General features: G+C 30.8%; 1 protein-coding gene across 1 annotated transcript in view; it reads right to left on the reverse strand.

The window, feature by feature from the left end:
- The window catches only part of LOC139495890 (mucin-5AC-like), a 72,126-nt gene extending 54,949 nt beyond the window's left edge, over positions 1–17,177 (reverse strand). Inside the window, exon 1 of the mRNA XM_071284293.1 lies at positions 17,067–17,177. The gene's annotated coding sequence lies outside the window, so the exon portion shown is untranslated. The remainder of the gene's footprint in view (positions 1–17,066) is intronic.
- Between the last annotated feature and the right edge of the window lie 2,891 nt (positions 17,178–20,068).

Here is a 20,068-nt window from a genome sequence, read left to right on the forward strand (position 1 = left end):
TGTATTAAATTATAATCCTGGTATCTTTGATAAATATTCAGATAAACAATTGTATTTTGTTGATAACATTCTATTTTTGTACCTGGATTAGTTCAATTAAGAATATTTTAATTTCTAGATAAGGACATGTAGATCGGAAAAAACAACTGTTTGCGTTATATAAAAATGTGGTATTCAAAATTGTTTACAATGGCTATTTACAAAAGATAGCACTCTTGGGAGGTCTTAGGCTAGAAAAGTTTAACACCAAAACTGGTATTACCTGTAAATGTCAATCAATTGCACAACGCATTTCTTTTTCATTACACCAGGAATAGTTTAATTAAAGGTCATAAATAGAGTCTATAACTGTCCTGAAATGTTTGTTTTGATAATACCGTAAACATGCAAGATGGCAAAATTTTATACAAAGATTAAAGAACGTAATGGTCCGAGAACACAATTATAGTCCCTTGATTTTCGTTATCCACGAATATAGTCCCTAGTGTTGACAGTGGGTTACTTGCCAATTTTTTTCACCCCTTCCAAATTTATTTCTCCATGTGTTATGCCTCAAATTGCATGTAGGGAGTGAAATAACACTGTAAAAAATTTGGGTCCAGAATTAAAGCAGTGATTTGGTCCAGCTGAAAAAGGTTAAAATTTCGCACTTCGGAAGCTGTCAAAAGATTTTAAGACGCCCTAAAAGAAATGCACTGCAACATAATTGTGGTCTCGGATCTAAGAGGTGAAATCAGTAAATATAGAATCTGTACTTTGGAAACTTCCTTAAATGATTTGATGGTGTCAATTTGTCAAGTAGCATGAAACTAAAGGATTTTAACTTTTATTTTATAGAATTTCTGCAAAATTGACCTATTTTGGCATTTTATGGTCAAAATAGGTATTTTAGAGCTTTTTCAATGTTGATGCATGGATGGCATCCTGACTTTTTGTCTGACAGGTTTTCATGTGTCAATATTTGTGTTTCTATGCCTTTATCCAGTTCTATTACTTATTTATGAACTCTGAATCTACAGAAAAGAAGATTATCTCAGTATGTGCAAAATGTGTCGTATAAATGACCCTTGTCTAACGCCCTGTTTGGATGAAGTCAAAAGTGGGGATCTTGGTACATAAAAGTTGAAGTCCATAATAAAGTCATCACTAAATATGTATAAAAAGCACTTTACAATGTCTATTGTACCTGTTTCATTTCACATAATATCTTTCTTTTCTTCTGTATGATAGCAAGTGGTTCAAATATAAGCCTGTTTGGACTAAAATTGCATGCAAGTTTTTCACTAAAAAGGCAAACATCTTGTATCAGACCATACTGTCTGCAAGAAAAGTTCATTGGAAGAGTGTTTTTTGTGCTCAGATTTGTTGTATCATGTCACATGAGTATAGAAATGATAAAAAAGACACATTTTTTATTTTCTTATAGCCTCAATATATAAAGGCAACAGTAGTATACCAATGTTCAAAACTCGTAAAGCTATGGACAAAATCGGGGTAACAAACCAAAACTGAGGGAAACGCATTAAATATAAGAGGAGAACAACGACACAACATTAAAATGCAACACACACAGAAACAGACTAACCATTAGACAAAGTCCGATGAGAATAACAAATATAACAATATGCATTTTGTAATGTAAATATGTGGCACGGCCGAAATTGACCCCAAATTATTTCCAGTCTTACTTGGCCTAAGACACTTTAAAACTAATTTGATATGTTATTTGTAACTGTTCTTTCCATTTAAAATACATTCAATACATATGAAAGGATTATGTATAACCAAAAAGCTTCACAAATTTAAAATTGCAGGTAAATATTTAATTGAAACCCCTCAGTTTTTAAGGGCAGGCTCATATACATTTGACTTTTGAATAATTATGCTAAGTCTGATATATCAAATGAATACTCTATTGCTTTTAGTAAATGATAATTGATATATTAAGGTATTTAAGAAGTATTTTTTTGCAACATTTTAATTTTTAAAGCCTCAAATGTTGATAGTTGAAATTTTTCAATTTTAACGTCAAAATTTAACACGCAAAAATGAGTATAGAATTTAAAAAATGTCTATGATATATATCCTATTGTTATGAAACTTCCTAAGCAGTGTTATAATTTATGAAGCTTTGGTCATATCAAGTTTTATTAAGATTGGTCAACTTCTTCTCTCTTATTATGTCCGAGACCACAATTGTCGTCCCTTGATTTTCGAATATAGTCCCTAGTGTTGACAATGGGTTACTTGCCAATTTTTTTGTTTACCCCTTTCAAATTTATTTCTCCATGTTTTATGCCTCAAAGTGCAAGTAGTGGGTGAAATAACACTTAGTCTATAAAACAATTGGGTTAAGAATTTTAAAAGGAAAGCAGTGATTCGGTCCAGTTGAAAAAGGTTAAAAATTAGCACTCCAGAAGCTGTCAAAATAATTCAAGACGCCCTCAACATAAAATGTCCATAGTTTGTGTTAGAGCTGTTGAAGTTTTCTATAATTTTGATATAATTTGTCCCAAAAGTAGTACAACACACTGTAAAAAAATCATTGAGAAAGCGCAGGTGGGATTTTTTTATATTCATGTATGTCCTAAAAGAAATGCATTACAAAATAATTGTGGACTCGGACCTAATGTTCTAAATGGTTCAAATAGGAAGAGGATCATAACATACATGAGGAAAACATTTTATGTCATCAGAAATACCACGAAAGAGAACATAACTTGAGGCATATGCACTGAAAGTTGTATAAACAAATGCATATCTACACAGATCAAAATACAAGGAATCATCGGATAAAAATCAAAATCGAAAACTGTTATACGGCTAATTTTGTCTTATAGATTGTTGCATTCCCTTGTGTATTTCTATCACGTATGTTCATACATGAATTTACTGGTATTCAAACTTCATAGTATAGGAATTGTTCGAATGTTTTCTCCGGGGAGTCCTGTTTTCGTCACAAATAAAAACTGACCGCCAGCAATAAAAACAATAGTGATGAAAATGGCGTTAAACACCATTTAATCAACAAATAATAGTATATTTCAGTGTCTCCTTATTCGCAAGTAAAATGTTACAAAATTATTATTTGTTAATGACAACATTAAGAAAAAATTATGGCTTACTTCGTCTTATATGGAGAACATTATTAGGTTTAAGCTATATCGTCAATATAGTTTAATTTAAAACAGATATAGATTTAAACACTCAAAGCTGTAATGAAGATATTTCGTAATTAACAGTTCGAAAACAATATTACGTAAGGTTCAGACTTGTAGCATTTATCTACGGAACATGTTATATCGATATCAACAGTTCACATCGCTATAAAATAATTTCTGAATGAATGTTTATTCAATTTATGTGACAAAATGTGTGATTAAATCTATTACGAATCCAATTATATGTAAAAGATTATGTAAAAAAAAGATAGGGTTATCTTAATGATTGGTAGTTTTATAGTTAGTAAATGTTTTTTTTTTCCCTAACTTAATTGCACTCACATTGTAAGTTGTACTTCCTTATCTTTACTATCACATTGTATAATTATTTTAGGGCCATAATATTTTCATAACATTTCGCTAATATCATATTCAAATTTGTAAAATCTGCATACAGTTTGAAATTCTGTAAATATAGACAATGCAATTTCCAAGATTATATCCCAGAACAAAAAGTTGATATGCACTACTTTTTTATTCCAAGGTCAAAATATAGGGCTGTGTTGCATATTTTCAACATGTATATGCCCTAAACTTCTAAGAGTTAAAATTCACACTAAAATTCGAAACTTCCCCTACCGTCACTGTTCGACCTCATACGAATAAAATTCTAGGCGCTACCATGATTTCCATACTGGTTACATCATCTCTATGAGATGAAAAGCAGAGATTTTATCTGGGAACCAGTACCTTAACAAATTAACATATCTGTGAATATTATATATATATATATCTCCAAAAGAGGCGTGGTTTGAAAATCAGCTGTATGTTCAAATCGAAACCTACACGTATTGGTTGTTTTGAATGGTTTGATACTTTTAATTTGCATTAAAGTTCTTTTTTTTATTAGTGAGTTTGTGAATCATGATATATTGAGGACAATACAATAATTATATCATTTCCATTCTGTAACAAATTCTATATTAACAGAAATTTTAAGAAAAACGGTGAGTATAAATGTGACATTGATTCTATTTTAAATGAACAAGTAAAATTTTATACTAAACTTTTTGCCACTGAAGGCACGGACAAAACAGCAGGCGAAAAACTTTGTCCGTTTATGATAGATAAGGTAAGTAAGGCAGATAAAGAAATGTTAGATAGAGATATAAATATATGTGAAGTAGAAAAGGTACTAAAATTACTCAAACAGAACAAATCACCTGGCAAAGATGGTATATTATCAGAATTGTATGTTTTATACAGGGATATAATAAAAGACGATTTCTTTAGTTTACTACAAGAATTTTTTAATGATACTATATTAAGTAACTCTCAACATAAGGGGGTCTTAACCTTGCTACACAAAGGAGGAGAAAGGAAAAATATAAAAAATTGGAGACCACTAACTTTACTAAATTGTGATTATAAAATTATTGCAAAGATTCTATCTGAAAGACCTTTAAGATAGTACTGCCTAAAATTATTCACACCGATAATTAAACATTAAAATAGAAGGATTAGAATTACCAGAAGATGGAGGGAACTTTATAGAAACCAAATTATGTATGTATGCAGATGACACCCAAGTATTTATAAAAATGAAAAATCTGTAGAAAATACTTTCAAAATTTTGTCATACGAAAAAGCTTCGGGATCTAGAATAAACTATGACACAACAAAAGGCCTACTGATCATGCTGATAGAGGCTTCTAAAAGAAAACGTTTTAAATTTGATAAAGTCAAATGGATCACAGGCAATGTTAAAACATTAGGGGTGTGTCATGGTTATGAAATAAATGATGATGATATTTGGAGAAAAATAATAGATAAAGTTAACAAGAGGCTCTCAAGAGCCTGAATCGCTCACCTTAATTTTTTTGGTTAAATCTCTCATCAATGATTATTTTGGCTTTTTAATTTATTTAAATGTTCTTTGAATCGTCTTATTTTCTTCAAAGCAAAAAAAAAATCATTTTCTCCTATGTTCTATTTTAGCCATAGGAGCTATGTTTCTTGACATACAAGGAAATAAAATATAAAATTTATACTAAATACTCTGAAACTCATTTAGCCTAAGTTTGGCTGAAATTGATACAGCAGTGTCAATGGAGAAGATTTTTAAAAGTAAGTCAACATGATGAATAAATTGTGAAAAAAAGTCTTTAAAGGGCAATAACTCCTTAAGGGGTCAATTGACAATTTTGGTCAAATTGACTTATTTGTAGATCTTACTTTGCTTAACAATTTTGCTATTAACAGTTTATCTGTATCTATAATAATATTCAAGATAATAATAAAAAACTGCAAAATTTCTTCAAAATCATCAATTCAGGGGCATTATACCTGAAAAACAAGTTATCAAATTCGACTGAAAATTTCAGGACCGTTAGACCTTGACCTAATAAATACTTTAACTTCTTGTCTTATTTGCTCTAAATGCTGGAGTTTTTGAGATATAAGCCAAAAACTGCATTTTACCCTGTGTTTTATTTTTAGCCATGACGGCCATGACGAAATAGAAAATAAAACACAAACTTTATTTTATACACCCTACTGATCATTCAGTTGAAGTTTGGTTGAATTTAGTTGAGTAGTTTTAGAGGAGAAGATTTTTTAAAGTTAGCAAATATGATGAACAAATTGTGAAAAATTGTCATTAAAGGACAATAACCCCTTAAAAGATCAATTGACAATTTTGGTCATATTAACTTATTTGTAGATCTTACTTTGCTGATCATTTTGCTGTTTACAGTTTATCTTTATCTAAAATAATATTCAAGATAATGACCAAAAACTGCAAAATTTCCTTAAAATTACCAATTAAGTGGCAGCAACCCAACAATGGGTTGTTTGATTCATCTGAAAATTTCAGGGCTGATAAATCTTGACCTAATGAATATTTTTACCCCATGTCAGATTTGCCCTAAATGCTTTCGTTTTTGAGATATAAGCCAAAAACTGCATTTTATCCCCATGTTCTATTTTTAGCCATGGCGGCCATGTTTTTTTTCACAAAATGGAAAATAAAACACAATCTTTATTCTAGATACCCTAAGGATCATTCAGCTAAAGTTTGGTTGTAATTGGTTCAGTACTTTCAGAGAAGAAGATCATTGAAATAGTTTACGACGGACGAACGACGACGACGGACGCCAAGTGATGGCAAAAGCTCACTTTTCCTTTTAGGAAAGGTGAGCTAAAAATTGTATACACGTATTTAAAAGTAGGAAGCTTACATTTGAGGGTAAAACACTTGCTTATAGTAAAAGATATGATCCTTTATCTCTGTTCTTACGAGATCGAAATACGAGGAAGTATACTAAAGAGCTAAATAATATAATTTGGAACTTTATATGGGACGGAAAAGTAAATCAGGTAGATAGAAATGTCTGCTGTTTGACTGAAATAAAAGGGGGAATGGGAATGGTAAGTATAGATACGTTTATAAAAAGTAAACAAACAAAACTTGTATATCGTTTGATTCAGGAGCCATTCGAAAGCTGGAATGCGATCGGTAAGAATTGGCCTCGGAAATTTGATGAAAAATATAATGATGCCTTTTTTGTATGTTCATGTTCAAGTTCAAATGGTTTAGATATGAACCAACTACCACAATTTTATCAGAAAATTATAAATAGTGGTCAAATTCATTCAAAATGTTGATAAACCTTCAAATAAAAGTGATGTTTTAAATACGAGGATATTTGGAATCTCTTCTATTCGTTTAAAAAATAAACCATAGTTCTAGTCTTCTTTTTTAAAAAGCGATATCACAACTATCCAGGACATTTGGAATTCAGAAACTACAGATTTGTTTAGCTGTAATGAAATTTATAGGAGACTGATTGATAGGAAAAATTGTATTTCTGAATTTTAAAAAAATAAGCAGGCAATTCCTAAAGATTTCGTGCAAATTTTGAAATCTTGCTTAAACCAAAATTTGCATCATGAAAATAAATTAAAAATATCAAATGGCCTAGAGATTATGAACTTAAACAACCAAACAATCAAACCATCAAAGTTCAAACTCAACTATATTCGTACGGTTTTAAATAAAGATGTATATCCAAAATGTAAAATTAAGTGGAAGGAAATATTTGGAACAAATATACCTGGGGAAAATATATGGTCGGGATTAGAACATTTGAAAATTGAAAATAAAGTAAAAGAATTTCAATGGAGATTCATGCACAATATTTTATATACTGAAGAATCAAAAAAAGGAAGATATCAAATGGAAAATGTCATTTGTCAAATTGACAGTGATATGGAAACCCTGCAGCACTTATTTTTTCAGTTGTAGTACATCACAGTTAATTTTAAAAAATCTCCAAGAAATACTTATCAAATCAAACATAGGAATAAATAAACTTTTTGTTGAAAGGGACATTCTATTAGGTAAAAACACGAGAGAATTAAAATATGATAACTGTTCAAACATAATTATTATATATTTTAAATGGACACTATGGAAAATTAGGAATTCAATAAAATTTGACAAAACGCCTAAAGCACCGCAAGATATTTATAAAATCTGGCAACAAAACTTGAAAAATAATCTAAAATTTGTTCTTCTTTTGTAAGGCGTTGACATCATTGATAAGACAAAATCGGAGTCGGTTATAATGCAAATTTAGACAGTAAATATAGTATAAGCTTGAGTCAAAGTACATTTTTTTTATGGTTTATCGTATAAGACTATGGATTTTATCTATTTATACAGACATACAAATACCCGATAAAAATGTATTAGCCTATCATATTTATTATAGTAAATGCACATCTTTTGTGATTGTATACAGGATATATTTAGGAACAAAACGTTTATATGACTTAAGAAAAAGAAGAACTGTTTTCAAATAAAGTAAAGGCACTTATTTTACTATAAGCCGTCGATGTCACTGTAGACATAAGGGTCCGGGTCGTTTTTTTGTATAAAAGTGACACCTAACATCCACGTATTCCAACATCAATCCGAATGCCGATAGCAAACAATCTTTTTCGGAAGACTCCGTGAACATACTATTAGTATGTTATTGTAATTATATTACAAAATATTGATCACATGATGCTAGTATTACTAGACTTGCAATTACTTTACATCAACCCGACATTAATATAATGTTTCGGCGGTTTTTGTATTATTTGCTAATGATAAATGTATATCATTTCGTTTTAATTATTTTCAGTACGCTGTTAAAAAATAACATGACATTCAACATCCACAAATTCCCATCAATTAAATGTCAATAATATAATGATTATTTATTTATGCTAGAGTAATAATACTCTATGGGCTATTCGCCCTTATTCATATAATAAAATTTAGAACTGCTTAAATCAACCAACTGAAAATAATTAAAAAGAAAGAAAAAAAACATAAACAAGAAAAAATTTCATTATCCCAAGTATTTACATAAATTAATAATGGCATCATAAATTTAATAAACATACTATATGGCTATATTATATATCATTAGATTCGGAAAAATTAGTACTTTTGAAATATCGATGTCGTCAAAAAGAAATGTGGTTACAGTTTTGCATAAAATAAGGTCAAAGATCAAATTCTGTTTTTCTTTTTTCTTCTTCCATACTTTTAAAATTTGAAGATATATACATCAATTAAGTTTAAATTTCAGATACAGACATTTTTACAAATCTATTAACAATGAATTACCTCGAAAATGTAAAACAAAAAGAATTAAAAACCAATTGTTCAGAGAACAATTGAAAGTCTTTCCACACCAAAGATATTTTGATAAGAAGATAGTTTCTTCATACTGATGCGATAAATAAAAGTTTAATTATATTTTTGAGTGATATAAGGGATATAATATGCTACTTCCGGTGAAAAGAATATCATTTCCGGTCTCATATGATAGCTTCTTTCACACTGATTCCAAAAATATATAGTTTTTATATACTTTTGTATGTAGAAGTGGAAATAATTGGCCACTTCCGGTTTGTTGGAAGTCATGTTTAGTCTTCAGTAATCAGTTTATGTATCTATATAACAAAATATATGGATTCTGAGTACTTTTAGATGAAACAATTGCAAAAATAGCTACTTCCGGTTTTCTCAAGGTCACTTCCGGTAGCCATTTTTCAAGGTCATTTGTCACCTAACCTTTTGTACAAGGTCAAATGCCTTTATAATGAACTTATTTAAAGCTATAATCAAATAACCTCATATCAAGACATTTGAGGGGCAACAACTCCTATAAGATGCCATTAAATTGTATAAGACTAAATGTAGTATATCTTCATTACAATGAAACTGACATTTTGCACTTGTTCTTTAGTATGTATCTTTCAAAGTGTCGGAGAAAATGCAAAAACAAGCAAAAGTCACAATTGAGAACTTGACCTTGACCTTTGACCTTGACCTCATTTTCTAAGTTAGGACCTAGGGGACTCAAATTAAAACATTCCAGGGTTATACGGTTAACTGTTTATGAGTTAAATGAACATACCGACAAATTTATTTTGTAAAGGTAGATAACTCCTATAAAATTTCATCGAATCGCTTCGATCCAAATTAGCCAAAAATTCCTGAGGATGTAACGAACAATTTGTAAAAAGAATTTTGTCGCTATCTGTTTTTGTTACGAAGGAGATGCACACAGAGGATAAACAGTGAAAAGGGAGATAACTCTTACATAGAAAATGGATCGGCTTAGCAGGGTGAAATTTAAAAGCGCATAAACTATACGATACCATATGAGAAATATCTAAGCGACATATTGCGAAACAAACATTTATCGCAAGAACAAAATTTGGCGGAAGAAAAAAAAAAAAAAAATAATAATAATAATAATAATAATCAGAACAAATACAATAAGTCTTTTCACAAAAAAGTGAAAAGACTTAATTAGGAAATCGATTTATTCTGTAAATTGGCGTTTTTCAAACACTTGATCTATGATACACATATCCTGTTAAAGTTACAGAAGTTATATTGCTGGTTGACATTCAACGTCAGCAATAAAGGATAACTGTTATTATTTTTAACTGAAGCCTACTATCATGAAGGCGTATTCTGCCTAAGCTCATTCATGTAATTCATTAAAACAAAAAAGCACTCAATACCTCGAAAACAGTTGCAATCAAAAATCCAATCAAAGAGATCCACACAACAGACTTATGCCAGAAGTATGTTTTGGTTCATCTATCAAGGAACATGATTTGAAATGTCTACATAATTCTGAACTTTCCAGGAGCAAAGCTCCGGACATGTAGGGTGTCGTTGTGAACAAACACATGACTATTTTACATGAAGATTTTCCTTTCAATGAAAACACAAGATCCTGTAAGAATTCTGCTGATATACGCCCTTTACAATACACGGGGTGTAATGAATCATTTAACTATCGCCAGTCGTATTGTAAAATTGACGTAATAGGGGGTTTAGCAATTCGTAATGCGGTCCAAATTTTTAATTTGAAACGAATTACGTAAAACATGCTGTTTCAGTGCCGCCTCACAGAGAGGTAATCTGACTAAAAATACATCTTTACTAGCGGCAAGCTTGACGCGCATTGGATAATAATTATAATGGAATGGTTTTATAGAGATGTTCATGATCATAGAGCTTTGAAATTAACTTTCATGTACAAGCAAGGGCTTTATCTTTGGCAATATTATCGAAACTCCAAAAACCTATGAAATAGTCGTGCGTGTCCTTCAAAGTCTGGTAGTTTGTTTACCTACTCCAAACAGAGACAAAGTTGTGTCGCATCCGGTCGGGCATGTACAGCAATTCGTAGTTTACAAATTGTTGGTGAAAACAGACACATAGTTACTGAGTGGGTGAAAATCTCCGTCCATCCATTGCACTACTAATGCTCCCCATCTGCACCGCATCTCCACCGCATCGCTTGAATGTGTCATATATTTATAGTAGTGAACACAAACACACAGAACAAACACATTTGTTTTAGAGGTCTGTATGCTTGTTCTTCCGCTCTTTCCCGTTTCTCTTAACTTTGACAATTTCGGAATTTACAAACGTTCTGCCTATGTAAAGCTCACATCAGGTGGAATCATAAGGGATTTGTCAAAGTTTTGCAGTTACGAATACTTCTCCACTCAATAATCGTATACACTTTCGTGGAAGCTGTAGTCTATGTGCTGCGTTTCCTTTCGGCAGACGTTATAGAGTTGTTCATTTCGTAACGGTCAAAAACATCTGCTACTGTGTTAGCTATAGAAATTCATCAGACCATATGTTTTAAGTCAGCTGCAAGATCACCGAATAATTTACCTTTCTTAATATCAATACATTGAACCAATGCCATACCATCTCTGATGCAAGTTGAAAGTGATGGTACAAAGAAGGGTATGGAAAGTGCACAAGAGACTCAGATTATAATTGCTTCGCCAAATCAGACTTGCATGATTTTCTGATGGTGCCGTCATCTTGAAAAAAAGAATTTGGAATGGGACCTACAGGGTGCTACAGCACATGTTCTATTGTAACATGCATCATCTCTACTTTTTGCCAAAACAGTACACGTCTAAATACAAGTTATGGATTTATTTGAGCTAAAAGTATTTCCTCCGATTTATATCTAATGTTTGTTTTTGTGGTCATGTTGTAAAACGTTTTTAGTTTTGACTTTGATATAGGACTATAAAGACTCCTTGTCTGGATCTAAAGAAAGAGCAATAGTGTTAAATTTTTTAACATTTTCAAGCCTTCCTATTCAGCTGTGAGCAAAGAATCTCGAATATCTCGTGTAGCATACATTCTAGAAGAGATGTTAATAAGACACGGAGGATGGGATTCCACATCAAAGGGATCAGTCATGGATCATTCAGATGATCCACAATGGCAATAACATGTTCATCTCTTTTATTGCTTTTAGCTTGATTTCCCCTTGTGATAATGCATTATTTGCAGCAATTCCAGCCCTTTTCAGCATTACACGACTAAGAGATTCTAATAAATGTCTAGAAAGGGTCCATCTAACAAGCGCAGACTTTTGATTTGTTATGCCTACAGTGCGACCTGATCCCCTTGAGGCTTCTAGAACGGTCTTTCTGTTGCCATGTCTTTCCATGAACCGTTGAAATGTCCAGGAGTCTGTTTGAAAGCAAAGTAGCCATCTATTAAATTCTCAGAAAGTTGAAGCATATCGAGTATGTACACTTGCATACACCTTCGGTAATTGGTACGGTTGGTTACAAAAACATGAGTATACATTTGAGAAGACGATCTCAAGGAAGTTACAAATTTCTCTCTCGTTCTACTCTAACATTTGACAGCTACTGTCTACTGCTTTAAGGAACACAGCCTAGTATTTGAATGTAGTTGATACAGCACATTCCCTTTGCTTATATGTATCTATAATAGGCTGTATATGATTTTCGACTAGCTCCGTCGTATGAGCGTTAAAACTTATATCTGGCTTAAATTGCTGAAATAATGCTTCTGATATAAATTAATTTGATATTATTGATAAATAAAGGTATTAAACATCATATATATGTGAATTATTTTACATTTTGTGTTAAAAAAAATTACGAAATTAAATTGAAACGTACTCTATTCAATGCAAAATATTCGTAGTTTTAATCTTTTACATAACTCTTAAAAACGGGTTAATATTGCTAAACTGTATTTGAAATCGTTCAAATAAGGTGTAACAACAATGTATATCATAACAGAAATCATATCACAGATGTTATTTTACAACTTAGACCTCAAAACTTTTCTACGTCGATTTTGTGTTCAAGTTAACTAACGTATTTCAAAGCCTATTTTACAAAAAATGCACCGTACGATTTTTTGACGACAAGTCAAAATGTTAAGATTAACCTTTCAACTACCAATACTGTGATTTATAGCCGTATAGTCCGAATGACAATTAAACTCCTTAAATAAGCGACTTTTCCTTACTCGGTCACCGTACTAATAATAGTGTTCAACTTTGAAGAAATATCCCTTTAATCCAAAATCTCATCGATGCGGTGATGACATCATTTGATATTTTTACAAAAATGTTTTATGATACAATTATATGTATTCATGTTGATATGTTTCTAGAAGTAACTTTCTAGTTACAACTATAAACAACCATCATACACATGTTGATTTTTAGCTAGATATTCAACCAAATTTAACATGTTTAACCCATATATTTCTTCGAAAAATGACTATACCGATCGAGAAATATGGCAGTTCCGTTGATTAATAGCGTTGAATTTTGTCTGTTTTCACAAATATTTCTGTTAATATCGGATTGAAAGTTTTTCTTGTTTACATTTCTTGAACTATTGGTTAAATTAAAAAAAATTAAACAATTTCAGTCGATTGCATTGAAATGTCAAAACAATTCAAACGTTTTGATTTAAAGATATAAACAAAAAAAATGTCAATTAAAGCTTGAACCAATACATCGACATAGTTTGGCACTTCCTGTGACAAAAGTGAACAATGCCTAATTTTTTTAATTATCAATTTTGTTCTTTGATTATCTTGTTGAATCATTGACATATATTCAATGATAATTTTCTAAAATCGAGATTGACGAAAAATAAATAAAACCTTTGTTTTAAGAAATAGCCAAAAGGTATCAGATACATTAAAAGTCATAAGTTAAAAACAAACTAACTGATATAAAATTGTCATGCCTATAAAAGAAAAAGACAAACAGACAATCAAAAGTATATAGCACACAACATAGAACATTATAGACTGAAATTGAAGAGTGTTCGCCAGTGCTTTGGAAATGGTAACAATGTAGCAGATCCTCAAATTTCTTTTAATTTAATTGCATATTGAAATCGAAATTCATATCAAAAATAGTTTGGGAAATTATCTCTTATCCGTCATCAGCTGAACAATTCGTTATTCACTGTTATGATCCCTATTTCGTACGTCAACTTTAGAATGAGAGTGTGGAATGCAAAACATTCTACTAAACCCCTAAATCTCAATATTTGTTGTAATTTTGTAGTTTTGTATCTTGAAGTCACCCTCCATTGTCATCGTGACTGCACTTTGGCAGGCGTGACCTTATCTTTTTATGAAGGAGTACCAAGCTAGCCCAATAAACATTTCCACTATTCAAATGTTTCAAATGCATAGTATATAAGATACATGGTAGTAACATGATTAGTTGAAACATCATACGTTCCAAAGAGCACATTTCGAATGAATTTTGTGATTTCACGAGTTGATGTAAAATATGTCAGGATACATTAGTAAAGGATCGTCAGAAGGAATTGACATTCATGGCCGTGTTCACATCCAAATATATATTTACCTAGTTCCGACAACCTTTGCACCTGAATAAAGTTCGAAGACATGACAGGACGTAAATATTTAAACACTGATTTAAATGTACCTTATCTTTAAAAAAAAATGCGTCGTAAATTTGGAGACTATCAGTTGTAATATAAGTGTTTCTATCGTGGTCCACACATAGCAGAACGTTTACTAGTATTCACAATTCAGTATATACAAAGTATAAATATACGGGTCTAAATTGAAAACTACGTTCAAACCTATGATTGCGTTGGATAAAAACCGCAATTTTTATACGTTTTCATGTAAAACAAATTTCGCTGTAGAAGGGTCTAAATACAGTACAAACATCATTTTCCAAAATACCAAAAAGTGAAGAAGTATATTTAAACAAAACGCATTTGACTAACAGGTCGAACAACTGATGTTCTTTAATCTTGCTGACTGCCATTGGCGATTGCTAAATAAAATTGATCACAAGATGTAACAAAATGGATCTTAATATAAATTTAATACTAAACAGAAAACAAGTAACTTGTGGCCACGATGTTATGCCACAAACATAATGTGTTAATATTGTTTTGTACACCATAACCGGATTTCGACAATGAATGTCTCTTCAGTGATGTTAGGGATCGAAAAGATATTTGGAAGGCCATATAAAATGTACCCTCATTTTTAGATAAACTCTTGAATTTTAAGAGTCAAAGTATATATATATATATATAGATATATATATATTTCACAACATGGTTTCTGAATTGGAAGATAGAAATCAAGAAGATTCTGACTAAAACAATAATAAATTTGAAATCTTCTTACACCTATGGAACTGATTTTTTTTCACCTTAACATGCTCAACTTACATCCAGTATTTATATTTTCTCGCTATAAAAGGCATCTCTTTGTCCAAAATTTCATAAACCAATAGATAAATATAGCATTACGCAACAATTGAAGATAACACAATCGGCTTTTAAATCAGACGTTTCGGCTGTTCCAGAACCATTATTCTGACTCATTTAGTTGCAATTTGAATACCAATTTATACATGTGTAATAATAATATAGTATCTGACAATTCATGATTTCGGTCGACATGTGTAATTCATGCAAATTTCATTTTCATGAAAAGAATTGGATTATAATCACAATGTTTTATAAAATTTTTAAATATAATCAAAATGGGCTACTCTTATTAGAATATGATTTCTTTCAGTTGCCCTGTCTTGCCTGTTTATACCAATATCTTAGAATTAAAATCGTCCCTGAACATGCAGGTTGCTATTACATTTTTTAAGTGTTAGATAATTTCTAATACATTACAGTTTTTATTACTCTAATATCATTTTCCAATCAAGCAGCCTTTATCATGTTTATTGAAATGAATAAATAACTATTCGAAAAACCATCGGCATTGTTCTTGCATTTTTTTTTCATCCCTATTATAAAGATCTTTATAATCACAAAAGGTTAACATAGTTGAAATAAATGCTTGTATTTATTACATTGCATGTGAAATTGATAATAAAAATTATTAACGTTCAACATAATTTCAGGTAATTAGTCTTAAACATTCATCAAATTGCTCTATTTCTGCGTGAAATCCCAATGCAAAACATGCGATTGAACATTTCTTCTACTTGCATATACTGATACTATTGAAATGCCAATATAATTTTATATCTTTAACAAGATAACTGATGTTTGCATGTAGTTTTTATTCTATACATAGAAATGTTTTCTTACGATTTATTTCGCATGTAAATAGTTATCATAGGTATCAGGCTTATAATTTAATACGCCATACGCGCGTTTCTTCTACATACATGTAAGACACATCAGTGATGCTCAGATAAAACTGTAAGAAAGCCAGAAACGTTCAAAGTTGAAGAACGTTGATAACTCAAAATTCCCAAAAGGTAAAACATTAACCGAATGCTTGAAACCAAATGTACACTTTCGATGTTTAGTCAACAAGAAAGGGAATACAATATGATCGCAAAATCAGAAAATCCTAAGACAATAACAGTCAATAACACGACAGCACAGACACACTTTAGGTTGAGCAAAATAAAATCTGCAAAAACGAGGTATTTACGTAAGAGCTATTATATAGTGTGAAGCATATTTAGCTACAGTACTGCTCAAACACTTGAAACCAAAAATAGGAACAGTTTGTAACTGTGACAAATATATTTATCGATTGTATAAATAAGTCAAAATCAGTGTTAATTTATTTCGGGATTTTATTTATATACTTTCAACACATGTCTTTAAAAATTAAATATAACCTGCTTCTTTGATAAATTTGATGATGATAATAATTTTGTCTAACTTTAAGATATGTTAGTTATTTTCAAATATATATTTAATAGACATAATAATTTACTGTAAATATAAAATTTTGATCCTGGTATCTATGATGAGTTTATCTGTAAACCACTTTATTTTCGCGGATACTTTATATAGCGTTTTATCCTTTCTAGTCCACTTCGCGATATTCAATGTCAATATTTTCTAATTTACTTGATGTAGTTACAAAAGGACCCCGGAATAAGCCCCCCCCCCCAAACAAAAAAATTGCTTGCGAAAATAAATTGGTTTACACTTTCTAGAAAATATATATTTTTGACTTAGTTATCTTACCTGTTTTCACTTTATCGCTGCATCCTCAGACTGATAATCGTCCAATAACATAAATGTTATTAATTGTCATACAATATATTACAAGTTTTTATCACTTTAATATCCTCTTTCGATCAGACTACATTTACTTAAATGTTTAATAAGTACAGGACGTCAATGTCACGATTTTTAATATTCACTACCACTTTTATCGGTACATACATTTTTAGATTCATTTAGTTTAAATTAGTGTCGATCCTTATATTGTTGAATTGAAATTTGAATAGAATTGTTATCAATTATCACCAGAAATTGCTGATCATTACTTTTTCACTGCTAACTTCACTATAAAATCTAATTCTGCAATATAACTGATTATAAGGTATGCAATTCGATATCAATTTAACATGAATCTACTATTTGACATGTCAAATGAGTGTGAAACAAGACAACAATTTCTCTGTAGATTTGTTTTCTCTCTTGTGTTTGGTGTCTTTTCTTTATACTGTTTAGGAGTTTAGGTTCATGTATTGTAATCCAAAATAATGTATGTTCTTTGAATTGTTTGAAGACAGCAGCTACATACGATTTAAAAAAAAAACATTATTTATAAACTCTTGACTCGTGCAAGAAGCTTTTTTCTGAATGTGTTTTCTTACATTTCCCAAGTATTGACATGTTGCTTAAACTTAAACCATTAATTCATAGACAGTCTGTAATGGTTTACGTTTTTTAAATTGTTATTTGAATGGAGAGTTGTCTCATTGGCACTAACACCACATCTTCCTATATCTATGTAAATATCACCATGTTGTTTTCAGATTTATTGAGAAAAAATATTAATGTAAAGAGAGGAAGAAGAAAATGTTGTTGTCACAACGGCCTGCCCCTTAATCAAAGATGTTATTTGTCCTTGGTAAGTCTAAGTTTCCTCTAAACCGACAGCTTCTTGATGATAAACCATGTGGTTATTTTTTCGTGCTTCAAAAGATCATCACAGTTTTAATGCGTACTAAAAAAATATAGTGCAAAGTTAAAGAGCATTGTTATGATATTGTAATTATTGTTTTTATTTATGTTGGCCTGATTTGTGTTGTGTGGCCTGATAGTTGTTTACAGAATAATCTTAGAACTGTGCAGTTTAGAAATCACTGGAACAATTACAGAATGATTGGAACTTTCCAGAATGATCCTAATAAAAGATGCGTTATATAAACTTCTACATTTTACTAGAAACTTCCGTTGTAACTTTCTAGGACGTTCCATTCTAGAGAGTTCTAGTATTTTCCGTGACAACTATATATATATAGACTAAAGTTAAACACACTTAGACTTAGACATCGATAAGCATTAATATTCATAGCATTTGGATTGACACTTTTATTTTACAAACAACATCATACTGGATTGTGACCGTAGTAGTGAACGTAAAATTCAGATTGGATTCCGAAGGATATCCGGATACAGATAAAGATAAAAGATTGGACTCACATTTTGACAGTTAAGTTGACAGTGATATTTGTGTAATACTTCTTGTGTAAAACTTTTGTATAATAATTATTATTGATTTGTGTCTTTTGTTGGCTACAATTTAAAGGTAATTTCTGGCCGTAACAGCATTATGGACCTAAATCCCGAGAGGTTTTGCCAAACAATATAAAACTATATAAAACCTGTATGTTTACTGAGAGGCAGTATGCAATCAATTGTCGTGACTTCCGTTTTTGGCTTCCTGTACCATGGCTTTCACGGCTTTTAAAATTAACTGGAACAAATGGGTAGGATTTCCTATTTCTCGAAATATTCGTGTTTTAAGTAGTCCTAAGAAATACATTGTCATAAGGCAAAAATATAGTTTAAAAAGAGCGTCTGCTGTTTCGCTTGATGGAGATGCAATTCTATTATGGCTCACTCGTACATAAATTGAATATTTGAATATTGGTTCTGCTTCTAACACAATATCATCCATGCAGAAGCCACACAAAATTCTGTTATGAGTTCTAGCATCTTATGATACAATATAAAATCAATACAAAAATCGTCAAAGATACAATTGTCTAAGTCAGACCCGCGTTTCGATTGTTTTTCTGTATGAATAGAAACACATTTTGTCAAATGTTTCATCTCCCTCACAGTGCCCCATTGCCTTATGTGCAATATAACCAGCCAGTCTAGGTCATAAAAACCCACCATTTTATCGTTTGGCAATTCTAATTGAAGATGTTATCATCTAGAACAAAAGTTTCAAGTTACAGGTAAATATATCTGTGCATTTTATGTTTAAAATTTCTTTAAAATATTTTTCAGAGTGAAGAATTTTCATATTTTACATGCACTACCTAAATAATGAATATAATATCAGTTCTGATGTATCAGGACCGTACGGTTAGCAAAATAATTGTTACCGTTTTTTTTATCTTATATAACTTTTCTTATTGTTTTATTTTAAAGTGATGAAGTTTTAAGTATTTAAGTCAGTCAAAAGAAATACATTGTCATTAGGCAAATGTTGACTTAAAATATAGTTTAAAAAGAGCGTCTGTTGTTTCGCTTGATTGAAATGCAGGTCTGTTATGGCTCAGTCGTACATAAATTGAATATTTGAATATTGGTTCTGCTTTTTAAATAATATGCATTTTATTTCATAGGATTTATAAAAAAAAAAAAAAATTAAAGCATTCAACAAATAGTAATTCTAACACAATATCATCCATTCAGAAGCCACACAAAATTCTGTTATGAGTTCTAGCATCTTATGATACAATATAAAATTAATACAAAAATCATCAAAGATACAATTTTCTAAGTCAGACCCGCGTTTCGTCTACAGAAGACTCGTCGGTGATGCACGAACTAAGTAAAAGGCGAAATCAAGGATGGAAATTGAGTAGCATTGAGATGGTGTCAAGATAAGCAAAGCCAGGGTGGTCTCCATAATAGATGGTTAGTCCTAGACTACAAACCGAATAGAAATTTTTCCTACTCTATATATGCTTTTGTACACTTCTCTAATGTTTATAACT

This window comes from Mytilus edulis, chromosome 11, assembly GCF_963676685.1.
Source record: "Mytilus edulis chromosome 11, xbMytEdul2.2, whole genome shotgun sequence".
NCBI lineage: Eukaryota > Metazoa > Mollusca > Bivalvia > Mytilida > Mytilidae > Mytilus > Mytilus edulis.